Source organism: Diachasma alloeum, unplaced genomic scaffold (assembly GCF_001412515.2).
Source record: "Diachasma alloeum isolate Michigan unplaced genomic scaffold, Dall2.0 Dall_scaffold_00201, whole genome shotgun sequence".
Lineage (NCBI taxonomy): Eukaryota > Metazoa > Arthropoda > Insecta > Hymenoptera > Braconidae > Diachasma > Diachasma alloeum.
The window spans coordinates 2,100,085-2,107,256 of NW_021680366.1; positions in this window are offsets into that span (position 1 = coordinate 2,100,085).

Genomic DNA, 7,172 nt, shown 5'->3' on the forward strand with positions numbered 1-7,172 from the left:
CCCCTCCACCCCCCCCCCCCCAAAAAAAACCCTTGCAGTTTCGATCGCCGTTGGAATCGTAGTCAGTTCGTAATGAAAGGTGAACGGAATTGGACCCCCTGGNGGGGGGGGGGGGGGGGGGGGGGGGGGGGGGGGGGGGGGGGGGGGGGGGGGGGGGGGGGGGGGGGGGGGGGGGGGGGGGGGGGGGGGGGGGGGGGGGGGGGGGGGGGGGGGGGGGGGGGGGGGGGGGGGGGGGGGGGGGGGGGGGGGGGGGGGGGGGGGGGGGGGGGGGGGGGGGGGGGGGGGGGGGGGGGGGGGGGGGGGGGGGGGGGGGGGGGGGGGGGGGGGGGGGGGGGGGGGGGGGGGGGGGGGGGGGGGGGGGGGGGGGGGGGGGGGGGGGGGGGGGGGGGGGGGAGGGAGGGACTGGAACAGAGTAACGTTGGCCCATCAGGGCCTGTAGTTTTGTCATTAGCTCGATAGCATTTCGAAAGCGAATAGATGGTAGAAGGTCGTCGGGGATTATTGGGCTACGATTGGCTCAACGGAATGTCCACTTGGATGCAAATGCTTGGAAATTCCAGCTCGTATTGTCGAGTTAATTTCTCACCGAGGCTGGTATATTCCTGGGTGACGATCGGCGATCGTTTAGGGGAGAATTTGGGGGCTAGAGGGGAGAGGTGTTCTCATGATGAGGGCTGGGTGGAGGGAGCGATACTTCGGGAGGGGTAATTAGGATCACTCGGGGTTTTTATATCGGGAAAAATGTCTTACTTGAATTGAAGAAAAATCTTTATTTGATAAAAATGAATAAATTTGGGTACTTGCCAAGAAGACGGATTTAATTTAATTGTTGTCAAGAAGACGGATTTAATTGTAATATCAAATGAATCATTTATTTTGTAGAAACCCATTGAGTAAAATTTTTATTAAGTTCAAGAAAACAATTTATTTATTTCAAATAAATTATTTTTCTGGGTGATACGACTCATATCCTGACTTTTTAATGAGTTCAAAAAGAACTGTCTTGAACTTTTAATTCTTGAATTGATTAATTGGAATTTTCTGGTGAATTCAGATCAGGAGATCTCGAGAAATCATTTTAGTCGATAAAAATTATGAAGCAGTTTGAAATATCCTTAAATTTATTTTTGATAAAAAATCAATTGGAACACACGTGATGATTTTCCTCGCCCGAATTTTAGCCTATAGAATTGCGCCATTCGTTATTTTTTATAGCCTGAAATCTTTCAATTATCTTTTGAAATACCTTTAAATTAGTCAAATACTCATGAACTAGGTTAAAGCTTCATGCAACTCATTATAAATTAACAAGTTCAAATTAAATGAATATCCCCTTTTTCTAAACAAAAAAAATGGGATTGTCATTAAAAGTTCAAGTGAATCGAAAAACTTCATCTTTTCATTTATTCACTTGTTTCCCATCTGCATTTCAACGATTCTGAATTCTCATCAGCTTCAGATTGAAAATAGCCTGAAAAAATTGAAGAAATTCAATATCTCTCGTTTAATCAATTTCAATAGTTGAAAATTTCATATCCGAAGGAATAAAAACAGCCCGATGAAGAATTTGTATGTGCGGATAACAGAGGTCCGCATGCTGCCCGTGAAAATGCGAAAAATGGTGCATCTCGGAATCATTCGTTACTGTTTGGCATACATTATTTATTCCACATCCGTATATCTTTTAGCACTCGCAGCGTGGAGATACACACACACAACTCCCCCTCAGCTTTTTTTTCGTTTTCTCCCCACTCGTGGAAAAGGTATTGACTGTAATAAGCGATGGCGCCAGTATAATTACCATTCTAAAGTGCATGGAAATTCTACCTGGCAGGAATAATCCATTCGGTGTGTTTGCTGGCTCGATACTTCATCCATTTCATATCCAGAATAAAAATGTGGGGAAAAGTTGAAAAAAAAGGATTACGACTGTAAATTTATTCCACTTAAATTCTGTGGATGTTTTTTCGGGCTCCGAGGCGTCAATATTTCCACCACACGGGTGAATTCTAGCTGTAAGAAACACCAATTGAGGAGTGGGCAAAAGTGTATCCTCAAGGGGGCAGTTTTTCAACTCCGAATATTGCAAAAGACGGTTAAAATGTATATTTTCACCATTAAAATTCCATTATTATCAGCTTCCTAAACTCGTGCATGTATACGACTCTCTTTCAACGTATGAAAGGCCCGGGAAAAATGTAAAAAAAGGCGCGTTACACTGTATATATAACTGTACAGCGACGTATCATCCCGCGTTTGCCTTTCTCGATGGAATTGGATCCGTTCGGCCGAAGGTGAAATTTATGTGCATCAATTTTGGCGCTCCGGAGCGTGGTGGCAAACGAGTCAAAAAGAATATAAAAAAAATTGTATTCAAGAGCATAATTTTAAAGCCCGGGATGCACTCCTTTTTTTTCAACTTTCAATTTTTTTTTTCTATATATTTTTTTAGCTCCGACATTTTCGACGATATCCAATCGCAATACCCGGGGCCTCGCGCTGCTAGCATTCGCCGATACTGAACTTTTTACCAAAGCGACGCAAATATTGGATGCCTTTTTTCAAATTCAAGAATTCAATCAACGAGTTGTTGTTGATTTTTCGTTTTTGAGAAAAAAGAGGGAAACAATGCGGAAATCCGAGTGTTTTTGGATGATCTGCGATTCTATGAGAAATTGTAAACAATAGTTTGTTTTTCTATTTTGGAATTTTTTATTAGACGCGGAAAATGGAATTTCTTGGATTTTTTTTTCTTCTAAACTCATTTTGGATCGGTCTTAATGGACGCGAAATTAGTCGACGCTCTCCGGGGGTTTTAAATGCGCCAGTTGATAACTGTAGAATGCCACGAAATTGTGGCGAATGGGGTCGGAACGGAAAAGGGGATTCCCATGTGTCTGTGGATGTCAGTGTCAAGTGGAGAATATCCGTGTGTTAGTGTTACAATCTCTCCCCTTTCTAATACTATCGATTTTGGTGCTTAGCATAATGAGAACAGGCGGAGCTGAATAACTCCCGTACTTTGGTCTCGGTGAGTGGGAGTGTTCAATTGCAGTGGAAGGACAAAGGATTCATTTTTCATTGGGATGAAATTACAAATTTGAAAATGAAAGGGGGAACTTTCAACAAATTACCATCAATTTTTCTTGAATTATGCCGAAATATTTTTATTGGTAATTGTGAAAGTGAAAAGCCGAGCTCGATTTCGTTGTATAAAAAAGACTTTTGTTACGTAAAAATAATGAAACTTCGGAGAAAGATTGTTTGAACGATTGGAGCATAATTAACTATTCAAATTTCTCGCCTGGTGGATCGTTCTCGCTACGAACTTCAGACTTTATGCACGATTCCACTCGCGCCAATAATGTTGCATATATGCGGATGCTAAATTACACTGTTAAAAATTTTTCACTGAAATTTCAAGGAATTTTGTCTGAAAATTCAATTATGCCGGAAAAATTAATGAAAAATGAAGAAAATTTAGAGAAGTCTCTCCTTGAATTCCAGATTCCTCTGAATTTTCATGGAATTCCCTTCAACAATTCCTTCAATTCCAAGAATTTGGCAGTAAATATTCATTTTTACTTGGAAATTCATGTAAATTGTAGAATTTTCGTCTTCCTGTCGCTAAAAAATTGAGACTGTACTTGAATTTTTTTCCCTAAAATCGAATTCAAGGTCTTTTTCCGAAAAATTTAGCCAAATTTTTTCAACAATATAATTATAGCAGACGAATTAATAAAAATCCTAAAGAAAATTTCTCACATAATTAAAAGATGATGAAGCCTTAAGGCGTTGATTGCCAGAACACTCCACCTCCCATATAATCCATGAATTACCTCATAAAATCGCCTGCCATTTTCTTCGAGTCGCACGGTTGTCAAGCCGCCAATTTATCGATTGCATTAATCTGTCGATTACACGGAAAAATAAGAGTTCAAGACGTGGTATTAAATAAGTAATTATCCCATGATCTAAACATTCGCCCGGCATCATTTCACGTATGCCCGGGATGCACGAGTCTCGGCAGACTCACAGTGAAATTTAATTGATATAATTCAGCCGAGAGGAGAGGAGAGTCACGTATTAATAAGATTTCCCCGATTTTTGTGGAGACAGGGAGGAAAATATGGAGATAAACACGGGAGAAGAGCGATGATCAGCCCGCGGGTTAAGTGACAACGACGAAAGAGGAGATAAGGTGAATAACGCTTGAGGCTGTGAAATTGAGGAAGTGCAGGCGTGCTCTTCCCCGAAGGCACACACAACGCGACACGGTGGATGCTTGCTCTGAGACACTTTGCATAATAATATCGAGATTATCAAAGCAATGTTTGTGATTCTTGTTTCAGGGATTTTATTGACAAGGCATTAATGGAGCCATTCGTAGTTGAGGTGTATCTACGCAGGAGAAAAACACAAATAGAATTGTTTCCCCGATATCGGGTGAGAAAGTACTGAAAATCGAGATGTTCGCCTTCGCTAGACGAGCTATTTACCTTAAACCTAGTAGGGTAGCTGGTGCATATACCGGCCACCTGAGGGAAATGAGTCTTTTTTTCCGGCCTCGCACTCTACAAGGAGTCGTAAACGGTTAGAATGGGTTCTTCGAGGTGTTTACTCGAAGATGTGAAGAGGACAGATTTTTTGTTAACATTAAACATATTTCATTATGTAATTCAATTGCCATCGGTCAGTGAGTTACGCCCACCTTGTTTTGATGACTCTTTTGAGCAATGCAGACCAACTGTTATGATTTTTCCTATTTTCATCCTTCGTTCCCATTCTTTGGCTCCATTTTGAGAAAGATTTCACGTGAATAATAATAAATTATGCTGAATTTACCCGATGTTCCAGTGGCCAACGACTACCCCAAACAATCGAGCTGTCTCTCGATCGCCCTCTAGCTGCAGAGTCTAGCAACCCTATAGAAACCCTGGGCGGCATTACCCACAAACTCTGGGCGGAATTACCCATAAACGGGGAGGCTGATAAAATAGCCAAAAGGTCGCAATGGATGTGGAAATGTATAACGAACATATATTTCACACTCCATTCAATTATGGACCAACTGAAAATTTGAAAAATCTTAAATTCTGGGGTCGAAATATTTTGAGAATTTAGTAGGAAATGATTTGGATTTTTTTAATGACGTTTTCACGAGAGAAAATTTAAAATTTCTGCTGAAGTTACTTGTTGTTATCAAGTATTTGCATAATAAAAAAAGAAAAAAAAATTTATAGCCGATTCTGGATGGTACAGGCCCCAGCTACTCTAAAGCTATTTACCCAACCCTCTAACCAGTATCTCACACCAGTGTCTTAATTTCAGACATAATTCCATTCCAAAAAGTCTACGAAAATTCTCGAAAATTCTACTGCCATGTTTTTTTCTACACTCGTATTTTTATCCTCCGCATCCACCCCCTGGGCTTGATTATTGATTCGTCAAAAAAATATATTCGATGGCCGTCGTTTGCGGATCGCAAATCTGTCGGAAGCGGAAGAGAGAAAGCCTGTGGTGAATTGGAAAGAAAAAAAATGGAACCCCCAAAAAAAATAATATTGAAAAATAAAAAAGATGACGTCGGTGGTGCACTCTGAGGCCGAAATTCAATTTATAATTTGACAGGGGCTAATCGATTTTAAAGTCGATTATTCGTACGTTCCTCCACGCTTCGCGTATTGTCTGAGCGAAATTTATTCACTTAGATTGGAATAAAAAATTAATAAAAAAAAAGTGAACCGGGAATTGGACCGGAACGTGTCTCTTCGCTCGTCGCATGGAGCAAGAGAAAATTGTCTGCACTCGATTCTGCTGATGAAGTGAATATTAAATAATGAGACTAATTCTCGGTTTGTGATGCTAGTGAGAATGTTCTTTGGTGATGATAAGACTAAGGAAGCTCTGTACTTACAATCAAGTCTTCATTCATCTCTTGAATTGATGTAATTATCCGGGGGGAGTTTGTATTAGTTGTTGGATTTATATAATTATCTTAAATAATAGGCAACTAACGTACTCTCTGAGTTGATGGGAACGTAGAAAGTTTTGCGACGGGAGGATATTTTACGGATTGTCAGATCTATGCGCACTGAGCGAAAAAATTACTTTCAATAATGATAATTTCAATATTCTCTTGTCAATTTCTAGAATCGTAAAATCTCGTGGTAATTAATTTTGTGCTCACGCTGATAGAAAGAAGTCTTTGAATAGGATGAGATCTCGCTTGTCCCGAGAAAATTTTCAAGCGTTAGCATAAGTCTTCCCATAAATTCATATAGTTTGCGTTATATCTAGAATTTAATGGATTGTGAGAATTCCCACTTTCCCGATCTTTCATTATCAATTCAAGTGTATTGAAAATTGATCTCAAGTGTTGTGCTCTTTGTGCAAGATTTTATGTAATCAAGAATCTCATCCTGTTGGAAAACTTTTCTCTCAGTCTAAGAACGAAATTATTTATCAGGAGATTTGACGATTTTTTAAATTGACAAGGGATTATTTTCTTGCATGCATTGTAGTTTTTTCATTCGCATGGTGAATTAATTTTATTTGGGCAGCGGCGTGCACCGATGGTTGATGGAAATCTCCATTGGACCATTGCAAAAGTGTTTCAAATAGTCATTTCAAATAGAGAAACGAAAACGGAGAAAACATTGTCATGCCGCATCAGTTCAAGTCTTCAAACCCCCCAGTATCAGACTTTTTCTACCTCCCACTGACACAGTTGACAGAAGGACGCATACAAATGCAGTGGTAATTGGATTTAAGTCCACTGGTCCTACCTCCTCGACAGCTCGTAATTACGAATGTTAAATTCGTTAAAAATGAATTAACGGTGGAGTAAATCAAAGGGATAATACCAGTCGCTAGTGGACGAGAATGGGAGTCTCTGTTACGCTGGCAGATGGCAATAATACAGGACAATGCATGGAGACGTGAACGTTATCAATAGCGTTTGTGCTCCACGTTGATGTTTTAATTGGAAACTTCAAGTGGACTCTACATTATTTTGAATTCTCTACTTTTCATGTTTTCATTTGTTGAAGGTAGTTCGTCGTTTAAATGGTAACAGAATATAGTACGATACGGACCGGACATTTTGGGGATCTATTCGTTCGGTAAATGATAATAAGTCCCAACATGATACAAAAACAAGTGGGAAATGC